The following is a 23,957-nucleotide window of genomic DNA, read 5'->3' as shown; positions in this document are numbered from 1 at the left end:
TGCTCTAGGATGAGTCACTTTCAGAAAAATCTAAACGTGAATTTTAATGTCAGCAATAGTCATACTTTATATGATAATGAAGAAAAACTGGAAATAAACTCTATTCCCTTTTCAAATGAGAGCCCATTGCAATTTTTCAGTCTATGAATGAGACACAATTTCTGCTTACCCCATATTATGCTCAATAAATTAAAGTACCCTAAATTGCACAGTGCTTTGGCATGGAGTCCTATTAGTGTTTGCAATGACAGCAGGAACCAGTGTTCCTTAAGTGTACAAGGCAAAGCAGTTCTGGGAAGCACCAGTAGAGAACTGAAACCTAGAGGAGCAGCCATTTTGAGTTCAGTTGTAAAAAAGAGTTGCACAATGTAAAGTTGTTGGTTCAAAACTTAATTTTCCTGTGGCCTCGTTTTATCAAGTTGGCTAAAGCAAATATTACTTATTTGTCCATTTCTAGCTCCTGCTAACCATTGTACAATGGAATGGTCCAGGTCTCTATTCAATTTACATATCATTGGCATTTCTTAAATCTTTATGTAGTTTTAAAAGAAAGGGGTTTAAATGCACACCTCATCAGCTGTATTTCAATATTTGAGAATTAGTCAAAAATGCAAATACAGCAATAAGCCTTTAATGAGATGTATCTAGCTCATTTTCTTCACATTAACTCTGGTTCAGGGATTCCTCTAGCATCAACAATACGTAGAAAATCCTTCCGAAACACTATTTCAATATCTTATGATCAGCTACCATGTAGACTTTGTTAGTTATAGGACTTTCTCATGCAAGCCAAGACATTAGCAAAAGCTAAGTGTGATGCTTACATAGTCTCTAACACCATCAGTACTTTGTGTTAAGAATCTGAAAGGAACTTAGCACAATGATCCCATTGCAAATGGGCAATCTAATCATTCAGTTCATACAGAACTAGTTGGCACATGCTTAGTATATTCCACTTAGCCAAATCAAAACCTATTTCTCCTGCAGTCCTTCTGATGGCTCACAACAGGCATCAGTAGTGTCTATCCTTTCCACATCACCACATGAAGTGTGCCATCAAATTTTGGAAAACACAAAATTCAGCTATGAATTTTGTACTCTGCAAAGAAGGAAAACACTATAATTTGGGATAAAGTAACATGGAATTCTGTGGTGGGTTTGTTTTAGATTTGCTTTTATCTCTCACAGCCTAAAACTACATGTCATCGCTCTGCACAGGAATGTCCACCACCATGTTCGGATGTGACAACAACACTACATGCAGTCCCCCAAATTCTCACAAAACTTTCCTACTTTTCATGAGACTTCACCAAAATCTCATGAGATTTTAGTGACATCTTGTGACATGTCTGTCGAACACCTCTGCCCAGCTGTGAGTGGCTGTCTTGTGATTTGTTACTCTACATCAGATGAAAGACAAGGACTGCCTGACCGGGCAGCTGCTGATGGTAGGGTCTTAGGGTTGCAATGTTGGTGGTGTCTCAGGTGCACAGACAGAGAGGGTTCCATGACAGGATGTAAAGTGCTTCTCAATGGGCAGTACAGTGAGTGCTTACAACAACACAGAGTCTGTTTATTCTGATGGTTCCTACTGGTGGAGACTAAAGCAGTGGGGCAGGACTCAAGTAGGCAGCAAGAGAGGACACTGATTCTGTGTCCCTTTCAAATCCACCACCCGAGAAAAGTGGCTCAGCCAAGCTAATGATAGGGCCAGCCCTGAGTTTAACAGGCATCGCTGTTAAATTCAAATAACACAAGAGGAAGTGGGTCAATTTAAAGAAAGGACCCAGTAAATACAGCAGTCTTAATCACAGGTGGGTTTTCTAGTATATGCATTTAAAACTTGAACATTAAGATCAAATTCTTTGATTACCATTGATTTTTGAAATAAATGTATTTTACAGCCCATATGGTTCTGCAATCCTCGGGCCCTAGTGCTTCCTATTAACACATAACGTGTGGAAATGCAATTGTGAAGACTTTAAACTTGGGATAAAATGTTTTATCTATTTCAAATTTATGGAACAGATGTTGAAATCTTTGTAGGAGGCACTTGAGATTAGGTCTATTTTTCATTGTAAGATGTAAAGCTTAGAAATGGTTATCAAGCTTCTCATATCTTAACCTATAAATTTGATGCAACATCATTTTTAGTCTGCTCTAGAAGTTTTATGAAGACCTGGTGCTGTTTCGCATCAGGTGATTGGCCTTAATGAATTAGCAGCTTCACAACTTCTTTGTGCCTCCCTGTGGAATTGGAGCAATTAAAAAGTTGTGCTAATTTGGCTTCTTAGTATAAGGCGTTTATTGGAAGGAAACAAGTCTCTGCATTAGGTTCCATCAGCAACAAACAAATCACCTTAATTGGCTGCATAATGAAAGGATGCTTTTATAGACCTTGTACTTGGGGAGTCTGTGGTTCAACTGCATCTGTAAGTTTTTGCAAAATAACTTTCATTTCAGCATAAGTGGATAAATGAGCTTCTCTAGACATATTTGCTTAGCCTTCAATGACATAATATTTAGATTGATAATATTCAAGATGGAATATATTTTATGTTGTGATTTCTGTCAGATGCTTTTCATGTGTTGCGACATAAAACTTGTTCTGTGTTCTTCAAGAAATAGATGTTTCAAAAATACTGTGTTTGGTGCTGGAAAAAGGACACTTAACACTTGAGCTACCCAATCTAGGAAAGGCAATTTGAAGCAAGGTTTTATGTGCAGATCGTGGTGTTTGTTTTTAATGCAGTCCACATGCAGAACAGGGTTTGTGAGGGTTTGAAGATGGGCATCTGAGTCCATTGTGCCTGTAGTCAGGAATGGAAGCAGATAAGGAAATCCAGAAGATGAATATAAAAAGAGGACAGGACGTTATTGGATATAACTCCACAGTGGCAAGGCAAGGCATACAAGTAAGGATCCTGTTTCTGGCAGCCAACATGCTGCCAGAAATGCTCAATCAACAGCTCAATCAGACATGGATCAATAGCTTCATGCGTCCTGACCATCTGAGTGTATGCTTGTGATGAAGAATTCTGCCTGATGCCCCAGTGTCAAAAGTAGTAATTAGCAAGGGCTGTGAAGGAGAACTTAAAATTCCTTCCCAGCCTCATCAGCCAGCAGCTAACTCTGGGTCCAGAGCAATATGAAGGATGTCTTAATGAAACTATGATAACACAACAAAAAGAGGGAGAGAGGATAAGTAGGCCAGAAATCAGCTGGCTGGGCCCATGGAGGTGCCACTGCTATATCCCCACAGAGTGGACCAGTGGGAAGAAGTTCCTACTTTGTCCACTCAAGCCAGGTACTACCCTTGCATCATCTAACTAGCTTTGAGTTGGAGGCAAGCAACCCCATAGCAGGGCAGGGCAGTCAATATTGGCTGTTCAGCCCAGCATCAAGCTTGTAGTGTGGTCGCAAAGAGGTTCCCCCCCCCCAAAAAAAGTGGGAACCTAGCTTAAAGCTTCCAGTCATCATAGTTATGTACTGTAAGACAGATAGATGGTTTTCCTTATTTATTTCCTTATTTCATTTATGTCCTATCCTTCTTTCAAGGAGTTCAGGGCAGCATCTATGTTTTTTTCTCCACACCACGCCTTTTTATCTTTATACCAATCATGTGAGGTAGGCTGGACTGAGAGCTAGTAACTGAATTGAAATCGCTTCATGGCTGAGGTGGGTGCGAAGCTTTCCCCCTTGTTTCCATTCCATATTAGAAGAGCCTTCACACTAAATTTCTGTCTGCCATGCTTCTGTCAAAAGACCTGCCAGGAGCAGTTCTGAATTTTTAATAGAGAATAGGCGTGGGCAACCTGTAGTCCTCCGGGTGTTTTTGTACTCTCACCAACTCCAGGCTGCATGGCCAGTGGACAGGGATGATGGGAGTTGTAGTCCAGCAACATCTAAAGGGTCATATGTGGGAGGAGAAGAAATTTCAGCAGGTCCAGCATATTATGTCACTATGCTAGAAAACAGAGCTTTCCCAAATGTCCTCTTATATATAACCATTAAAGCTGCAGAAGCCAAATACTGAAATATTGACCATCCCTTTTATAAGATATTCAGGACATGCCACAGACCAGGGGTTGTGAAAACTGCACCAGGAATAAATTAATATGAAATAAGTAAGAGAGGTTTTCTAAATGCCCCACGGGGGGAGGGGGGAGTCATATAATAGTTTGTATTCAAAAAAAGTTCAAAATCCATTACTTTCTGAAGACAGCTCTGAAGTCATGGTAAAATGAGCTTGCTTATGTCTAAAGATATAACCAGAAAGCACTGCCACAGGCAATGGAAATATATTTAATTTCTTCCCTTTCCACCCTAAAGTGTGTGTGGCGGGGGACTTCTTAAAATCCTATTCTGGTCAGGTTTTCTGAGCCATGTTACTGGAGTGAAAAGCCTGACCTGCTACATAAGCAGCACTTGTTTAAACAAAAAAAACTTCAGTTTCTGGAGCAATCAATACAGCACCTTTCAACGGTGCCATTTTAAATTGATTTTCTTAATCTATATTATTCGTAACCTATCACTGCAGTATCTAAAATCTAAATGCTACTCTCATTTGTTCAGCTGCTTTCATTTGACCTTGACACTTGGGTGTTCAGGGTTTTCTCACCCTTTTTTTTAAAAAAGAAGCCCTTTCTTAAAGCCTCCACAAAGCTTCAGCTTGTTTACCAGAACATGTCTCTCAGAACAAACATGCCACATTTCCCCTCCCTTTCCACACACACACACACACACACCCTTCTCCTCACAGTCTGTAGAGAAAGGATAGGGGTTTGTTGTTTGTCTTGGTTCTTTACATAAACACTTGCTTTAATCTGAGGATATGCTCAAGACTAGGGAATGGGCAAGAGGCCATTGCGCTCAGAATTTGCTATCATTGTATTTTGAAAGGCAGCTTCACAAGGAAGAGAACGAGTTTAAAAGAAATGTATTACATTATGGGGAATGGCTGCCATTCAGTGGTGGAAACATGGTACAATGTTTTGAATCTTCAGCGCTGTCCTAGCACCTGACTAAGTCCAGCATGCCTGTATACAAAACTCTCCACAATGGCCAATACCTATGCCATGTGAGTGACAGTGTGGCAGCTTCACTTCAGTACGTGAAGAGAAAATGTGGAGTATTGGCAGGCCTTTTTAAAAAAAACCGGAACTATCATTCCGGCACCTCTTAGATGGGCGCCATTGCCGTTATAAGGGAACAAGGGAGCCATTCATGATGAGTTCAAGTACCTCTTTTCCTAGAAAAATAGCACTGAGTAGTCGTTAGAATGTTGGACTAGGATCTGCCAGTGGCGTAGCGTGGGTTGTCAGCACCCGGGGCAAGGCAAGTAATTTGCGCCCCCTAACCCATGGATTTGCGCCCCCTAACCCATGGATTTGCGCCCCCTAACCCGTGGATTTGCGCCCTAACCCTAACCCCCAGATGTTGCGCCCGGTGCGGCCGCCCCCCCCTGCACCCCCCACGCTACACCACTGGGATCTGCAAGACAAGGGTTCAAATCCCCACCGAGCCATGAAGCTCACTGGGTCTCCTTAGTCCAGCCACTTTCTCTTAGCCTAATCTACCTCACAGGGTTGTTGCAAGGATAAAATGAGGCCGAGGCGGGGGGATACAATAGCTTGAGGTCTTTGGAGGTAAGGTGGGATATGATGTAATAAATAGCTGAGATAAGTTAAATACATTTCCAGAGCCGTCTTTCCCATAGGGCTTAGTGGTGCGTTGTGCCACAGCACTGGCCTCTTGGGGGTGCCCCAGTGAGTGGGGGAGCTGCGTGGCTTTGCCGGCGGCTTCCTGTTTTCCTAGAATCCACTTGCCCCACGCATGCACAGCGCTCCTGCGTACTGGGTGATGCAATACTTGCTCACTGGCTGTGTTGTGAGGTTGGGGGTGTTGCGCGCTTGCTTCTCGAAACTGGGCGGCTGAGCAAGTGCAGCGCATGGCAACCCTCCGCTCACACACCCTCTTGGGGTGGGAAACGAAAGGAGGCACATGTGAGATGAGGCGGCTCCTCCTCCTCCTCCTTTCCCCTGTGGTGCACTTGCTCTCTCAGTCACGCAGCCAGCTTGCTTTTGCTCTCCTGCTTCTCCCTCTTTCCTAGCTGTGCTCTCCTTTGCTCAGTCACTTGCAGCTTGCCTCCCAAGCCGCCTGTGCATGGCATGAGCATGGGAGGGAAGCCCCAAAGAGGCGGGTGGGAACGGTGTCGACGGGGACGCTGGAGCCTCTCCCAGCAGCTCCCTGTCAAAGCACCCCACCAGCAAGTGAAGACCCCGTCTCTCCATTTTCGGTGCAGCAGCTTCCCGGTGGGCAGAAGGGAAGCAGACCTGTCCTTAGCTGTGCCCACATGCACTTTTATTTCTCCTTTTAAGTAGCATTGCGAAATGCAGCGGGCTGCACATGCACACCCTGTACGCTGCGTGTGTGGTTGTGGGCGAGGACAATCTGCTGCTGTCCCACCGCACCCACCCACCCACTCACTTTGAGGGGATCAGGGAGCAACTGGGTTGGAGTGTGTATTTGTGTTAAAAAAAACCTCCTGCTGTCCTTCATTCTTGGCCTGTGTAGGCGGGAGGAGCGACACTATTTCTACCCCAGCTCAGCTTCCCGACCACCACCCTCCTCTCCTCTCCCTCAGTGGGTTAAATGCCCTCTCCTTTCTGCTTTCCTCTGTCCCACTTTCTCTCTCTCTTTTCATCCAGTAAAGGAAATGAGGCATCTGATCAAGGCCTGTATTTTAAAATGAGCTTAAAGATTTGCAAATGTTTCATGCCAGGCAGAAAAGCAGCTGGCTAAGTACTTTGACAGTTGTTTATCCTCCTGGACAAGGGTCCCCCTGATTTATAGCAGAAGCAGGAGACAAGTTTCTCAAAGTTGTAAAAAGGGAAATACAGGCTGGGAGCAAAGGTTACACTGACCCTACATATTACAGAATACAATCAAGCTGCAAAAACACTAATTAAGAGTTGGTAAATAGTAAGATCTCTGTTTAGATAGAACTTAATACCACGAGCCATTTGTTTTAGCCATTTGTTTTGGAATGCAGGGGCAACAGGGGCAAAAGGTAATCTGGTAATTAAGGTGCCTTGTAGAGGCAAATGTAAGATATATGGCTACTTGTCTGCCATTTATGGATAGAAGGAAATATAGCTCTTTGTCTCCCATAAAAAGTAATAGGAAATGGGTGTATCTTTTATGATTGGTTCTAGCAAACAGCCAATAGAAATTTCAACCAGGCTGATTGGACAGAGGCAGCCAAAGGAGGAGAAAGGGGGCTGGGTTGAGGAAATATAAGTGCTGGCCATCAGGGCTGGAGGCCAGGCAGAGCTTTGGTAACCATATACCACTGTGCTTGCTTCTCGAAACTGGGCGGCTGAGCAAGTGCAGCGCATGGCAACCCTCCGCTCACACACCCTCTTGGGGTGGGAAACGAAAGGAGGCACATGTGAGATGAGGCGGCTCCTCCTCCTCCTCCTTTCCCCTGTGGTGCACTTGCTCTCTCAGTCACGCAGCCAGCTTGCTTTTGCTCTCCTGCTTCTCCCTCTTTCCTAGCTGTGCTCTCCTTTGCTCAGTCACTTGCAGCTTGCCTCCCAAGCCGCCTGTGCATGGCATGAGCATGGGAGGGAAGCCCCAAAGAGGCGGGTGGGAACGGTGTCGACGGGGACGCTGGAGCCTCTCCCAGCAGCTCCCTGTCAAAGCACCCCACCAGCAAGTGAAGACCCCGTCTCTCCATTTTCGGTGCAGCAGCTTCCCGGTGGGCAGAAGGGAAGCAGACCTGTCCTTAGCTGTGCCCACATGCACTTTTATTTCTCCTTTTAAGTAGCATTGCGAAATGCAGCGGGCTGCACATGCACACCCTGTACGCTGCGTGTGTGGTTGTGGGCGAGGACAATCTGCTGCTGTCCCACCGCACCCACCCACCCACTCACTTTGAGGGGATCAGGGAGCAACTGGGTTGGAGTGTGTATTTGTGTTAAAAAAAACCTCCTGCTGTCCTTCATTCTTGGCCTGTGTAGGCGGGAGGAGCGACACTATTTCTACCCCAGCTCAGCTTCCCGACCACCACCCTCCTCTCCTCTCCCTCAGTGGGTTAAATGCCCTCTCCTTTCTGCTTTCCTCTGTCCCACTTTCTCTCTCTCTTTTCATCCAGTAAAGGAAATGAGGCATCTGATCAAGGCCTGTATTTTAAAATGAGCTTAAAGATTTGCAAATGTTTCATGCCAGGCAGAAAAGCAGCTGGCTAAGTACTTTGACAGTTGTTTATCCTCCTGGACAAGGGTCCCCCTGATTTATAGCAGAAGCAGGAGACAAGTTTCTCAAAGTTGTAAAAAGGGAAATACAGGCTGGGAGCAAAGGTTACACTGACCCTACATATTACAGAATACAATCAAGCTGCAAAAACACTAATTAAGAGTTGGTAAATAGTAAGATCTCTGTTTAGATAGAACTTAATACCACGAGCCATTTGTTTTAGCCATTTGTTTTGGAATGCAGGGGCAACAGGGGCAAAAGGTAATCTGGTAATTAAGGTGCCTTGTAGAGGCAAATGTAAGATATATGGCTACTTGTCTGCCATTTATGGATAGAAGGAAATATAGCTCTTTGTCTCCCATAAAAAGTAATAGGAAATGGGTGTATCTTTTATGATTGGTTCTAGCAAACAGCCAATAGAAATTTCAACCAGGCTGATTGGACAGAGGCAGCCAAAGGAGGAGAAAGGGGGCTGGGTTGAGGAAATATAAGTGCTGGCCATCAGGGCTGGAGGCCAGGCAGAGCTTTGGTAACCATATACCACTGTGCCTATCATTTATTTGTCTGACAAATAAATTATTATTTTAATTTCTCTATTGCTGCGTTGAATATTTCATTCCAGGTAAGCGTTAACCACAAGCAGGGTGCTACAGAAGGGGTAGGTTTCCCCCACCCCCAGCTCTTGCTTCTCCTTCCCTGTAGTGAAATCTGTGGAATTCCAAGTTCAGGTCAGCAACTCTGGGGAACCTTTCCTTAAAAAGGTCAACAACTTTGGGGTCCCCCCCCCCTTAAAGGTAAAGGTAAAGGGACCCCTGACCATTAGGTCCAGTCGTGGCCAACTCTGGGGTTGCAGCGCTGATGTCACTTTATTGGCCGAGGGAACCGGCGTACAGCTTCCGGGTCATGTGGCCAGCATGACTAAGCTGCTTCTGGCGAACCAGAGCAGCGCATGGAAAGGCCGTTTACCTTCCCACTGGAGCGGTACCTATTTATCTACTTGCACTTTGACGTGCTTTTGAACTGCTAGGTTGGCAGGAGCAGGGACTGAGCAACAGGAGCTCACCCCGTCTCAGGGATTCGAACCGCCGACCTTCTGATTGGCAAATCCTAGGCTCTGTGGTTTAACCCACAGCACCACCCGCGTCCCTCCCCCCCTTAAAAAGGTCAAAAACTCTGGGAAACCAGGGAGGGATCTTTGCACCACAGCGCCTGATATGCTTAAGATGGCCCTGTACATTTCTGTCCATTTGCCAGCCACAGACAACCTAAGAACTGATGACTTTTAAAATAAAATGCACAGTTGCTGCATATTTGCATGGACTCTGGCGCCACCTCCTACTGGTTACTGATATGGATGTGACTTCACCTCTCCACCTGATCATGCCAGAGAGGAATAGACAATTTTCCTGCCAACCAAAGCACCTCACTGACTGCTGCTGCTTGATTAGACCAAGAGGTCAATTTACCCCAACAATCTGTTTCCATTGGTGACCAGGCTGGTGCCAGATGCCCCTGGAAAAGCCATGATCAGGAGATGATGGAAAGAGTTGCGCTTCAGCTGAACAAAGCACCAAATCTCACATGACAGAAAATCAAGACTGACGCTCCCTTCGAGTCAATGTCAATCAGAAACAGAATGAATGAGGGTGGACTGAAAGAATGCTCTGATATAAAGTATAGATTTTGAGTGACAAGAGATGCCAAGAAGCTAAATTCGGTTTCTTGAAATGTATTGCAGGAGGCTGGACTAGATTACTCTTGGGGTCCCTTCCAACTCTACAATTCTGCGATCCTATGATAAATGAAAACACAGAGAGAGCTGTAATCATAAAAAGGGGTTTCACTAGCGATCCTGTTTCCTCTCAACTCCTTCCAGTACAGGAGCTGCTATACAGCATCAAATTCACAGTCTCTCAGTCTACAGCTGTATACTTACTGCATCTGAATTCTAATAAATTATCACCAGAAAGTGCCCTTTTAAAGCGGCTCCACAAGTTCCATGTTTATTCCTATAACCACCAGGAAATTCTCTTGATAGTATTTTGAGACAAGTTTAGAATGTAGTTTTGTCAGTGTATAGCTATGCTGTGACTGCTCTTGACAGGAAGAAAAATGTTTACCTTGGTAAATTCAACAGGCATCACTCAAAAACAACCCAGGGGAACAAATATGTACAGTATCTACATGCCTTTTAAAAGAAAATCACTGTTCTGCCTATGGCAAAAATAATGAGATTTGCAATGTTTGTTTGTGGAATTGCTGGATACCTAAGGGAAGTCCTTTAATAAATTTATTTGGCACTGGAAGCCAGATCCTAAGGGCTCCAAACCAGTAAACATATTGTTCTTTTTATCTCTCTTTGATCTTTAAGCATATCCTATTATTATTATTGTGGTGGATGGTATGCTCTGTTCTACTTTCTTTCTTGGGAAAGCATGACCAGTGTGGGGGTTATTATTTTATATCTAATAGAGTTTATAAATTGTATTAGGATTAGAAACTGAGTCTCACAAAGAGAATATTTCCATTTTCTCTTAGGGCAAGCATGATTCTCCAGCTGTTAGCTATGAGTGTTTTCAGTCACACAGAGCAACCATTTTGTGTGCATACCAATTAAAATCAAAGCACCTGATGGATGTCACAGATACCAGTTTCTGAAGTGTAGAATAGCATCACCTTATTTAATCTTTCTTTTAAGAACAGAAAAACCACATGGTGGTAAAGGGATTTTGTTTTTCCAATTACCAGGTTCTTTTTAAGAAAAGATAAGAACTCTTTGAACCTTTTCTATTTCTGACAATGAAGAGTTGTCTATAAATAGGAAAGAAAACAGCTTTTTTGATTAAGGGTTAGATCTCCATATCCCCAACTCAATGCTGAATAAAAAAAATGTACAAAGCAAATGTAGATCTGTATGTATCAATCAAATCTACATTGTATTGCACTAGTGTTTGCAAAGTCTCTGATATTGGTTGGCTGACCTGGTTCATGAACATTCTGTGATACTATGGGAAAAAAGCTTTCAGAAAGTTCGTAGTATGTGCAGCTTCAGTGAGAGAAGGGAAATTTGATTTAGCTGTAAGTAAAACCTCAACAGACTTCAAGGACAGAAGTAATTTCATGGGGAAAGCTGAAGAATGGGAAGATGCCCCATAATGTAGAAAGCTCCTTCAAGTGGCTGAAGAAAGAGTGAAAAGTAGGTAATGGAGAAACAGGAACCTGAAGGTTGAGGAAGATGAAGAGAAAAGCTGAAGAAAAGGACACAGGTAACAAAGAGGTAAAATCAGAGATGCCGACTGAGGGGACTCTGAAGAAACCTCACAATGCTTGTGGTCAGGAGGGAAGGACTCTGTGCAAGGTACAAGAGAAGGCATGAGCACTAAAGAGGCTTGGCAACAAAGGTCAAAATGATTTTTGTCAACTACAGTGATTTCTGTGGACCTGAGCACACTTAGCTCTGTGATGGGCTGTGATAATAACTAGTGTAGCAGAAGGAACATCTACTGTTGAGATCATTGTCAGAGGCTTGACTCAGTGGAGCAAACTAGATATGTGGTTATCCCCAGTGTGCAATACATTTTACAAATAAAAAGTCAACCCACAGGTTCTTCAGCCTGATCAGAAGAACATGAGAAGAGCCCTGCTCAGTCAGGCCAGCGGCCATTCTAGTTCAGGCTACAAGCAGGGAATTAGTGCAACAGTGCTCTCACCACTTGTGATTCCCGGAAACTGATATCCAGAAGGATACTGCCTCCGACAGTGGAGGAAGAACATAGCCATTGGTAGCCTTCTCCTGTAAGGCCAGGATGTGAGTGAACAAGGGAGTCTGCCCCTGCTGCAGTCTCGACTGGAGTCAGCCTGCACCCACCAAGAACCACACACCTAATATTTATTTACTTAGGCAGGCTTTTGGATGCAACCTTTCAAGGCCATCCAGCCCTTTCAAGGTGCTAATGGCACCCCTATTCTAAATTCTGATTGGGAACTACAAGCAAAGTTAAAGGTTAAAGCTCCCTTCTCTCAGCTCCCCCCCCCCCCCCCAGTTACAAACTCAGCTTTCCATCCCTAGACTGGTTATCTATTTTTTTATTTTAAAAAATGTCCACCAGGGCTAACCACGCAACAAATACTATGTCTAGTTTGGCTCTAGGTGCACCCATTTTTGAAGGTGAAGTGGCCGGTGACCAAATATAACACTGCCTGTTGTTGTTGGTGTTGTTGTTGTTTGTTGTTACCACTATTAAAATTTATATACTGCCCTATACCCACAGGTCTCAGGGCGGTTCACAAGATAAAATTACAATCTAAAAACACAAAATACACAATCAAAATATAAACAGAAACAGCCAATCAACCCCCCCTACAACACATAAAAACAGTCAAAAACTATTTTTAAAAAAATATATAAACACAAATAAAAAGCAGTTCAAAAGAATGCTTAGATGATGACAGCTCAGTTATAATTTTTTATCCCCTTTCAGTTCACCTGGCACCAAATTTGATGATCTTGAGGCACCAGGTAAAAACTGCTTTTGCTTTTCTGGGTTTCTAGATGGTTTTTTATTTAATTTTTAGATGTATCCTGAGGAGTTTATGACTGCTGAAAGAAAACAGGCTGAAGTCTTTATTTGTTTTAACTGTGCTTATAATTGGCCTTTTTAATTATTTTTTTTAAAGTGTTGTACGTCATCATGAAAAAAATATTCTGTTTTATTGTAAGGTGGGATAAAGTGAGAGGGAGAGAAGGAGAGGAGAAATAATTATTGTGTGTAATTGTGAATTTGAGGTTTCTATCATGTTCACTTATCTAGCATATAGTAAAAGATGTCAACATCCATCCCCTTCATACATTCATTGCAGAAGGAGGTTCATGAGGAGCTGCAAGACTTTGGCATGGACATCTGCAGGGGAAAGCCTAGACATGTATATCTCTAATTGTTTAGGCTTTTCATGTGAACTGGATCCCTGTACGATCAGGGTTCCTATTTCCATAGAGGTCTATGTGCATAGGCTTGCAGACATCCACACCTAATGTGTGGATGCTGCAGGTGGGGCAGAGGAAGCCATATAGCCTTGGGATGTGGCCAGAGGAGCAGACCCACAGTCCCTTTCTATGACTGATGTGCCTTCACACAATTCATATGTGTGAATAGGCTATAATCTGCACTGGAAATATGCAGAAGTTGATAAAGCCATGGTATAACAGAGTTGTTGTTGTTGTTTAGTCGATTACTCGTGTCCAATTCGTGACCCCATGGACCAGAGCACTCCAGGCACTCCCGTCTTCCACTGCCTCCTGGAGTTTTGTCAAACTCATGTTGGTGGTTTCTATAACACTGTCCAACCATCTCGTCCTCTGTTGTCCCCTTCTCCTTGTGCCCTCAATCTTTCCCAGCATCAGGGTCTTTTCCAGGAAGTCTTCTCTTCTCATGAGGTGGCCAAAGTATTTGAGCCTCAGCTTCCAGTGAGCACTCAGGGCTGATTTCTTTCAGAATGGATAGGTTTGATCTTCTTGCAGTCCACTGGACTCTCAAGAGTCTCCTCCAGCACCACAATTCAAAAGCATAAATTCTCCGGCGATCAGCCTTCTTTGTGGTCCAGCTCTCACTTCCATACATCACTACTGGGAAAACCATAGCTTTATGGATCTTTGTTAACAATGTAATGTCTCCGCCTTTTGTAAATTGCACCACAGAGCCCTATGTGTCTGCAAAAACCTATAAAAATGTATGCTACTGAATTAAAGTAGAGGTTACATGCAGCAAAAATTGGAACTGTGTTAGTACTCTGCATACCTTTCATAGGATGCCATGTTGTGATGTCTGTACAAGTCTTTCCATGTGCTATTGTACGGTGCATCTTTAGGAGAGGGAGCCAGTTACATATCTCTCTCTCTCTCTCTCTCTCTCTCTCTCTCTCTCTCTCTTTCTAACAAGCTTGTCCAAGCATTTAGGCTAAACAATTAGGTAGTAGGACATTTTCCTGACCATCATTTTTATTATTCAGTTTTCACTTACATGTGCCAGATCATAAAATATTCAAAGACAAAAGCCATTTCATTTTTCTAATCCTGATCTACCCATCCATCTGCTCAAGTGGAAATTAGATAATTTTTCCCTCCTGTTAACTTGATGAAACTCAATACACTTGCTGGATTTTTGGAGAGGTAGAAAAGTAATTCTGTGGGATTAATCATAGCAACACACATTCTTACTTGAAATGGAATGGAGGCAGTGAGTGACAGCAAGAAACAGAGTACCCTCTTGTGGATAACTGCCATTCCACTGCAAAGTTTTGACTGATCTTGTATAAAGAATTGATAGGCAGGTGCCCTGAAACTCTGCTGAGATGAGTTTGTCCTTCCTACATCTTATCTTGAATGAAAACTGTTCACTAGAAAGAGCAGAGACATGACTAGACTGGTAAACCCGAAGGCTTGCAAGAAAAAGAGATTACTTCTAAAACTGGAACATGTAAATTTGCCACCCTTCTCATAAGGAAAAAAAGCCATTGTTCATTTGCATTATGTCTGTGTATTTACGTACACAGATATTTTTCCATTGTCTTTTCCATAACTTTTATAAACAGAGTATTATAAACAGAGTATCAGGTGGCAAACTATAAAAACATTATTTTCAAAAAAAAGGAGGAGGAGGAAGCAAGCAAGCCAGGAAATCAGAGTTAACACTCTTTTCTTGCAGCTCACCATCACAGACAACTCCATTTGTTTTGGTATATGGAGATTAGGAAACTGGCATATGTAGATAGCTAGTGCAACATTAGAAGAAACTTGCAGATGAAAATAAAGTAGTTTACAGATGAAAATGAAGTAGTTAAAATATTGCAGCACACTACTAAAAACCAAGCAATGAGCAAACTGGAGATCCACAATTGTGCTAATCCACAATTGAAGGAGAAGACTACTAGCCAAGATGGGTATGTTCTACTTCCACTTTCAGAGGACGTTTGCCTTTGAACGCCAGTTGCTTAGAATCACAGCTGGGTAGAGGGCTGCTGTCTTCAAGTCCTCTTTTGGGACTTCTTGCAAGTGTCTGTCTGGCCACCCTGAAAACTGGATGCTGGACTAGATGGGCCATTGACCTGATTCAGCAGACTCTTCTCACATTCTTATGTTCACAATTACTTCAAAATAACAAGTGCTTACTGCACAATGCTTTACAAAGGGGGCATTGACCATTTTCTGATGGTCAGGAGAGAGGTATGTTGATTGCCAGCTCGCTTCAGGCAGGCTCAATACATTTTTGCTGCCTGGTGTGAAGGACAATATGGCACCACCACCTCCATTCCACATACAGACTAAACTGGCAGCTAAATCTTATTTCAGCACTAGTGGTGGGACCATACTCTCCACTGTACCTGAAGACAGGAGGCAACCTTGGGAAGCTCAAGACAGGCCACATGGCACACAGCTGTCCTCTACCACCTCACTATCACCCCCTGTCCCCAGCATATGGCATCTGAGCATATTCTATCTAATGGTAGGTCCAGCTCTGATCTTCTTTTATTTGGGGAAGTCTTTCTGCAATCTTAGGGCTACACATATCAAGGACCTTCTCTTTGCTCCAGAATTCCTAGCTTCGTGACACTTAGTTTCCTTCCATGTAAAACTTTTATAACCTACAAAGTGCTCCTGAGGATACTTGTAAAAGGCATAACAACTTGTTTGGTTTGTCTGGGATATTCAGTCTAAACACTGCAGAACTTCATTCAAGTGTTTGCAAGCGATGTATTCAGATTTGCCCTGCAGACAGTTAAATTCATGTACAAATTAAATTGTATGCTAATAATGTAACATTATGGAAGAATGCAAGTTATTTGGACCCCCTGCAGTGAAGTAATCTGTGCATTCCTTTCTGGAGAATATTTATGGAAATGTCTATTATACTTTCCATTATTAAAAGAGACTAACAATTATTGTTTTCTTTGGTCCACCAGTTGAGAAAACAAAAATGCTTTTTCTAATTTTGTTTGCATTTTCAGATACTATTTTCCTACCTTTGGCAGGGCAGAAATGAAGCATTTGCCAGCTGAATACAGTTGTAGAACATTGTTTTATCTGTGCATATATCTACCTATTCCTACATCCCTTTGGCCAAAATGGAGAAAGCACGTAAAAGATTCTCAGCACACTGATGCTCTCAACAATCATGTCACGTAGCTCAACCTTGTTTTTATTTTCCATTTCGGGAAGTGCAGCTTGGAAATAATGTCTTGCTCAAGGCCAACCACAATATCCATGGCTAATGGGCCACTCAGAAAACCTTAGATTCATATTGCCTTACTCTAACTACACAGACTCATCCTAATAGATGAAACGCTAAAGGTACAAGCAGGTGAGGGAGAAGTGGATGCCCTAATCAGACTGATCAAGAAAGCAGAGATAAGGGATGTTACTACACCATTACCTTGCAAGCGATTTCGGGGATGCAATTGTAAATTGGATTTAATATTGATCAGATAGTTCACAATTAGAAATAAAAGGAAATTGGATGTGTCACTTGGGGATTTTGCTTCCTAATTAATACAGAAAATCTGAAGTTAGTTATCTTAAGAATCAGGACTCTTTCTTTCCTGGAATTTAGTAAGTGCAGTCATTTCTATTCATTTATAAACAAGTTAAAAAGCACAGGTTCCAATGGAAGTCTATATTTCTATATCTTTCCATAGGGAGAACTGTCTATTTAATCCTACTCTGTGCGCCAGTTCTTGATCCACAAGTGGATCTCTCCTCTTACTCCATGACTGATAAATTTACTCAGAAGTCTTTGAAGTAATTTTGAAAGTACAAAGAAAAATACCGATATTCCACAACTTTCTATCATTTTCTTTCCTTTTTGATTATTATTTAAGAATAAAGAAACTCCATCACTGATATGCAAATACAAAAGGGAAACAAACAAACAATAATGACATTACAAACATCAAGAATCACCTGTTGTAAAAGAATTGCACCCACCTTCCCTCCATCATGTGTGTCTTCCCTCCATCAAATCTCTTCCGCACTTTGTCTCACATAATAAACTTTACATTGCATATATTCTAATTCAAATCTATGCTTTTATATTCTATTCTTTAATTATTTCTCATCTAATATTGATTGTCCTGTACAAGCTTAATCGAAGCATATCAGTATGTTATTGATCGAACAAATTTCTATCATTTTCAGAATGCTACTGCAGCTATGACAGCTTCTTTGAGATTCATACCTGGTCAATTCCATTCTGGCCTGGAATTTCTCATAAGGTCATCATTCAGAAACTGTAGCTGGTCTAGAAAACACCAGTCCATTTTGTCTGCAGGGGAACCACTGCTGATAGTTCCACCATTGAGTGAATTCCAGGGGTCTGTGACCTACATCACGGGGCCTTTTCAAGCCATAGCACCCCAGTCATGCAATGTGCTTCTTTCTCTTAGAAGTTTGGCTGGGTCTGATGCCGTTTAGCTTTAGGCACCAGCTGAAGACCTTTTAATGATGAGGGCCTAGCGGATGTACAGTATTAGGAAACTGACAGGGTGCTGATACTTTACTGTGTTTTTTTGTCTGTTGCTTTATGTATTACCCTCCCTGCTTGTTACCCACCCTAGTGTATTAGGACAGATGGCAAGATATACATTTTTAAGGGGAAACAAATAAATAATAAATTTTGTTGTAAGAATTTATCCCCCCCCCAAACCTCCCAGTTACAACTCAATTGACAGGTTTCTACTGACAAACTCCTAAATAGCTTTAACAAGGGATAGCCAACTGGCAGATCTGATCCCCGAAGCTTATTTCATCAGGTACCTACCAGTCTTACCAAATGTCCATCAAGTTTTGGCAAAATGTTTGCCCACACATTCACAAGTGAAGAAAAGATGCTTTTGGGTTTTTGAGAGGTAGACCTTGTTTTAACATTGCAACTTCTTTGATTCTGTATGCAATGCCATAGCTACCGGTATGCCTCAGTGCATGCTCTATACCTATGATACCCTTACTGTTAGGTGGCCTAAACTTCATCAGAGAATCTGGCCATCTGTGAAAAAGCTAGTTTCTGTGATGAAATACACTTTTATTCCCCTCACCAAGCCAATGACTGAAAAATAAAGTAATACATATGAACTTACAAATTGACCTCCTTGGCTTTAGGCTTTACATACCAAAGAAACCACTGCCTTCAGGATATTGCCATATGATTTCCACATCAACTGGAATGCCTTCCTGACTAGACCATTTATTCACCAAGTTTAAAACATTAAAGCCTACAATAATGCAAGTTCTCTGTTAACACTTTGCTCCCACAATGGAACACACTTCAGCAAGAGCCTATAACAAAATACTTCTGGACTTTGGAGGGGGTGGAGAGGGGAGAGACCTACTGGCCCCAAGCATACATGTCGCCTTGGACACTGCAGCCCAAGATCACATATTACCAGTGCTATTTTTTTCTTCAGGGGGTATTCAAGGGTACGTAGTACCGACACCTCTTTTAGTTGTTTGTTAAAAAGTGTGCTACTTACTGTAACAACTTCATGGTGAGTACCGGCACCTATTTTTCTAGGGGGGAAAGCACTGCATATTACAATAGAAAAGAGTAAGGACAGGTAAGAAAGAGTTTTTTTAAAAAACTTAATAGAAGATGAGGTTTTGAAGAAGCAATTGACCTTGTGTCAAAAAAACTTGGGGCAACTGGGGGTGAAGAACAAAAGTCTCATGCAGCTAGATAGCAGTGATGAGACAAAAGGTAAGACAGGAACAAGTCAGAAGATGAAGAGAGTTCCAAGTAGGAAAGTTTATTTTGGATTTGTAGGTGAAAGAGTCTATTGTCACCAATGACAGTAGGGTGGCAATTTAAAGTGGTTGAAGGGACTGCAGTGGCGAAGAAAGAGATTTGGGCTGCCGTGATCTCTGGCAATCAAGGAAATTGTACAATTTTTCCCAAAGGAGCAAGATTACAAGATTCTACACCTAAGAGCCACAGAGATTAATTATTGTTAAACTGAGCATTGAATCAGCAGGCCAGTCAGCGGACAAAGGCTACTCTCAGAAGTAGCTACGACAGGGGTTCTTCGGGAAGCAGCAAGATATAATTGTTCCACTGTGGAAACTTACAGTGAAATGACATCATTTTAGGAAGAATGTGAAGAAATAAGCTCTTTAAGAGAGATTGTTCGTGAACTTAATGTCTCTTTCTTTTATCTATAACGTCTTAGATAGGAACTGAACTGGCCTATAAATGGGTTTTACATCTGCAATACTTCACATTAAACACATTGCCAAGTACTTCTAGATGGAATAAATATAAAACTATGAAAACTTCAAAAGACTTTTTTATTGCTTTTAAAGGTCTTTTTCACAGCATGCATGACTGGTAGTTCACATACAAATCCAGCGCTGTGAGCTGATGAAAATGGGTAGGAAGGATGTAACAAAATAAATCAGCACAAACAAAGCTTTAATTGCCATGGTTATTTACCAAGTAATGTCTTTCACATTTTGCTTAACAGGTGTCTTGTTCAAAATTTCCTTCGTAATTATCTACTTACTGGAAGACTGCGCTAAATGTCAAAATATCTCTCCAGACTCATAAAATGTAGCCGATGTGAGCAACATCTCTCTCTATATGTGTGTGTGTGTGTGTGTGTGTGTGTGTGTGTGTGTGTGTAAAAACAGACTAAAACCTGAACGGCACCCTCCCAGCAATTTGCTGTGCAGCAAATGTATTAAAGAATGTTCAAAACATTTTAACTGGTCAGGGAGACAAACTATTGGCAACAGAATGTTCATGGCTGCATCATACACACCAGCTCCTGTGAGTTTCTCTGGGAAAGTCTACAGTCAGAAAAAGGTTCTCATTGATGGGTGAGGAGCTGTAGGCTGCAACATTGAGTGGGGGAGAGCTTACTTCACCTCCCAAATGACTGCTTCCCCTTCTTATCTCATCACTATAATTGTCTTCACACTACCTCTGCAACACATGGAGGCTATCTCAAGAAGATTAGTCCTCTTACGTCAAATTCTTCTCCAGCCCTGTATATGTGTCAGGGCTGCCATGCCATACTAGCAGTTATTGCCCTCAGCAGATACACAGAACACGTGATGCCCCACAGAGCATTGAGATACCTGGTCAGATAAGCATGGTGGTCCCACACTTTTGCAGAGGAACATTTATGTAGGTCCCAGGCACCAATTCCCAAACTTCCTATTTACTGCATTCAAAAGTTATAACGACCAGTCCAGTTGTCTACAGACAATACTTGAGAGCACCACCATAATTTGAAATAAAGGTTGTGCTGTTTCCTTAAACTAGTGGTTTTTAAACTTTAAAAAAAACCATTTTCCACATCAGCTTCTCAGCTGAGGAACTCTTTTTATTATTATTATGTGATTAAGAACATTCTGGAATATGCTCTAAGGTGCAGTCAGTTCACCAAAAACTGCTCTGCCCTTTTAGGCCTTCTCATTTCATCAGGTGACCTGAAGGGGTAACCAAAACAAGCCAAACAAGCCTCTTGTCTGGTACATTCCAGGGAAAGATGTGTGCTACAGGGCAAGCTGACTTTCCAGAAAGTTTGTGTACCATTACTGGGTTGTTTTTTCTCTCATTGAGAAATATTTGACAAGCAGGCTTTCAAGGAATCCAGGATTCCCTGGAACACAGTCTGAAAAACAGTGCCTGTAATGAATGATTTTGGTGCTTTCCACATTTTCCCCCCAAAGTGAAAAAACATCCTTAAAGTGCATTGCATACTTTAAAGATTATCTTTAAGGGAAAGAAGGTATATTAACTAAGAATTTTCAGCTTCATTAAACCTGGCCATGACACATTAGCTAGAGAGATAATAGATTCACTCTCATCTTCCTTATGCTGCCCATTAGTAGTAGATATCCAGGAATATCAAGGGACATATAAGGTCTTAATTCAAACACACCAAAATTAATATGACTGTCAGTTAAGGAGGGTAACAGTTCGGGGGGGGGGAGGAAAGAAAAAGCAGTGAAGCTATTAAAAAGAGCAAATTTAGCGAAACAATCAACATTGGAGGACCACTGAGGAATATTTATGGACTATTTAAGCACATGAGAAGACTGCAGTGTGAAAGTTTAAAATTTATTTCTTCTCAGATACATGCTGGATGGGTTGAAGAACTCAAGAACAAAGAAACTACTTCACAATAAAAGCAAAGGATGCTTTATTTATTTAGAAGACTTTTCTTAACAGCAGCTGCTCTCTATCAATCAACCTCACTAAAAGCCTCTATCTAATGACTATCTCTGGATACATCTTGCACCGAAACTGAGCATTCAAACCAGCTAATCAATTTTGGGCATTTAGGAAGTCCTGCTCACCACCGCTAATTCTATAATAGCCTAGGATGTCATTCTGTAGGCCTCAAGAACCAAAACCTTGAAATTAATAGCCTGATTCTGCCTTATGCTTCCCCAAAGACCTTTTTTAAAAATCAACCCAGTTCCTGACATGCGGTTTACAGTTGAACCCCAACAACATATAGATCACTTCTATCTATATACTTGTTGACATGGTCCAAGTAATGTAAAATGTTGGAGAGACAGGACTTCCCTTTGGTAATCGTACTGATTCTTCTTCAGCAATGCTTGTTGCTCTGTATATTTCAAAATTCAAGGTTTAATATCTGTGTTTTTATGGGGAACAGACTTAAAGCAGATCTGTAATTTACCTGATCGAAACTAGATCCCTTTATATGCGTTGGTATTATGTTACCTTTCCTTCAATTCTCTCAACCAGAGGCTGATTTTAATTATGCTGCATGGTTTTTTAATTTCACATCTGATTCAATAACTTCCTGAGTGCCATCTTGCCCAAGCGACTGATCACTTAGAGTCTTTCGGGGTGAAGTCTACAATGCTTCATAACTAACAATGTGCATAACTAACAGTAGTTTAGATCCTAAAAAAACCATTAGAAAAGTTCTCTTCTGGACCAGGGGCTTCCTGCTTCCGCACTGAGATCAGATTTTTTTTTTTTTTAATGGAGAGTTGTATTTTGATTAAGTTGAGCCCATGTATTTCAGTGGGTCTACTCTGCAACCCATAATCTCCAGTGTTTCCCCCACTCCTGAAGTCGACAAAGAGAAAAAGAGGAACAGTGTTTTACCAGATACAGGTGCCAAAAAATCCAGATTGCTCCCGATAAATAGGAACAGCTGAGAGTATGTGTGTTTTCTGTACCTTTTTTTCTAGCCCTTTTATGACACTTTACAGCAATGTACAGCAATGCAGAGGGCACGGGTGGCGCTGTGGGTAAAACCTCAGTGCCTAGGACTTGCTGATTGCATGGTCAGCGGTTCAAATCCCCGCGGCGGGGTGAGCTTCCGTCGTTCGGTCCCAGCTCCTGCCCACCTAGCAGTTCAAAAGCACCCTTAAGTGCAAGTAGATAAATAGGTACCGCTTTATAGCGGGAAGGTAAACGGCATTTCCGTGTGCTGTGCTGGTGCTGGCTCGCCAGCTGCAGCTTCGTCACGCTGGCCACGTGACCCAGAAGTGTCTTCGGACGGCGCCGACTCACGGCCTCTTGAGCGAGATGAGCACACAACCCTAGAGTCGGACACGACTGGCCCGTACGGGCAGGGGTACCTTTACCTTTTTACAGCAATGCAGAATCAACAGGATTTTCCCTTTCTTTCCTTATTTCATATTGACAATTTTTTTAACTTTGCAATTTCCTCTGTCAAGCCAACATGAAAAATAGTTCTAAGATTTAATAATGTCAGATAATGGGTTAGCTGTCATTGTCATCCCTTCCTCACATGTGCGGTGAATTTCACTCTTTGTTGTTATGAAAAAACTGCTCTTCTCAAAAGTTTTGGCCAGGTAATTCTGGTGGAAGCTGCAGGCTTTCTCCATTGAATTTATGTTTTCCTATTTCTCTGATGAAGTTAGAGGTCAATTTGCCTGTTGTTTCTGTGCTTCATTAAAATTCTACTTCTGTCCTGGATAATGGGGGTGATGTTAATTCTCTAAACATTGATGTAGAGCAGCTGCTAACTTATTTCCATAATGCCACTTCTAGTGTAAGACCATTAAATCAGGAAAAGGTGGCTCTAAATGGAGAAAATATAGACAACTAATAGCCCGGGTGGGGGGTGGAAGGATGTTTATGGACACAACATTCCTTGAATCACAAAAAAGTGTTGTTGTTTTATTAAATAATACTTATTCTGAGCAATAAACTGAAATTTATTTATTTATTTGTAAAGAAAGGTTGTACTTGAGAATACCATTATAGTCCATGCTTAAGTCCCATTGAAATCAATGCTAGTGCCAGGACTATATCTCTGGTGTTAACCAGGATTTTTCACAAAGTCCTGTCACTAAAAATGATGAGAGAGGTCCACCTTGATCCATGGCAAAGGGCCTTTCAAGAGTTTGATGGGTTTTTGGAAAATGTGTTCCTACTGGACATGGCACTATGCTATCACAAATAATAGAAAAAGCTGTTATATATTGCCTCCCTTGATGCTGCAAAAGCATTCAACTTGGTAGCACATCATGCAATAAAAGAAACCCTACGAATGATGGGTGTGACGGATCCTATGGTTGATTATATCGGGGATATATACAATAGAAGCACTACTGTAATCATGCCTGGAAGTGAGATCTTCAATGAAGTCAGGCTGCACTGTGGAGTGAAACAGGATGACCTAATGTCACCCTCTAT

Source organism: Podarcis cretensis, assembly GCF_951804945.1.
Source record: "Podarcis cretensis genome assembly, chromosome: 10".
In the NCBI taxonomy this organism is placed as follows: Eukaryota; Metazoa; Chordata; class Lepidosauria; order Squamata; family Lacertidae; genus Podarcis; species Podarcis cretensis.
The sequence above is the reverse complement of the archived record's forward strand: the minus strand, read 5'-3'. Positions refer to the sequence as shown.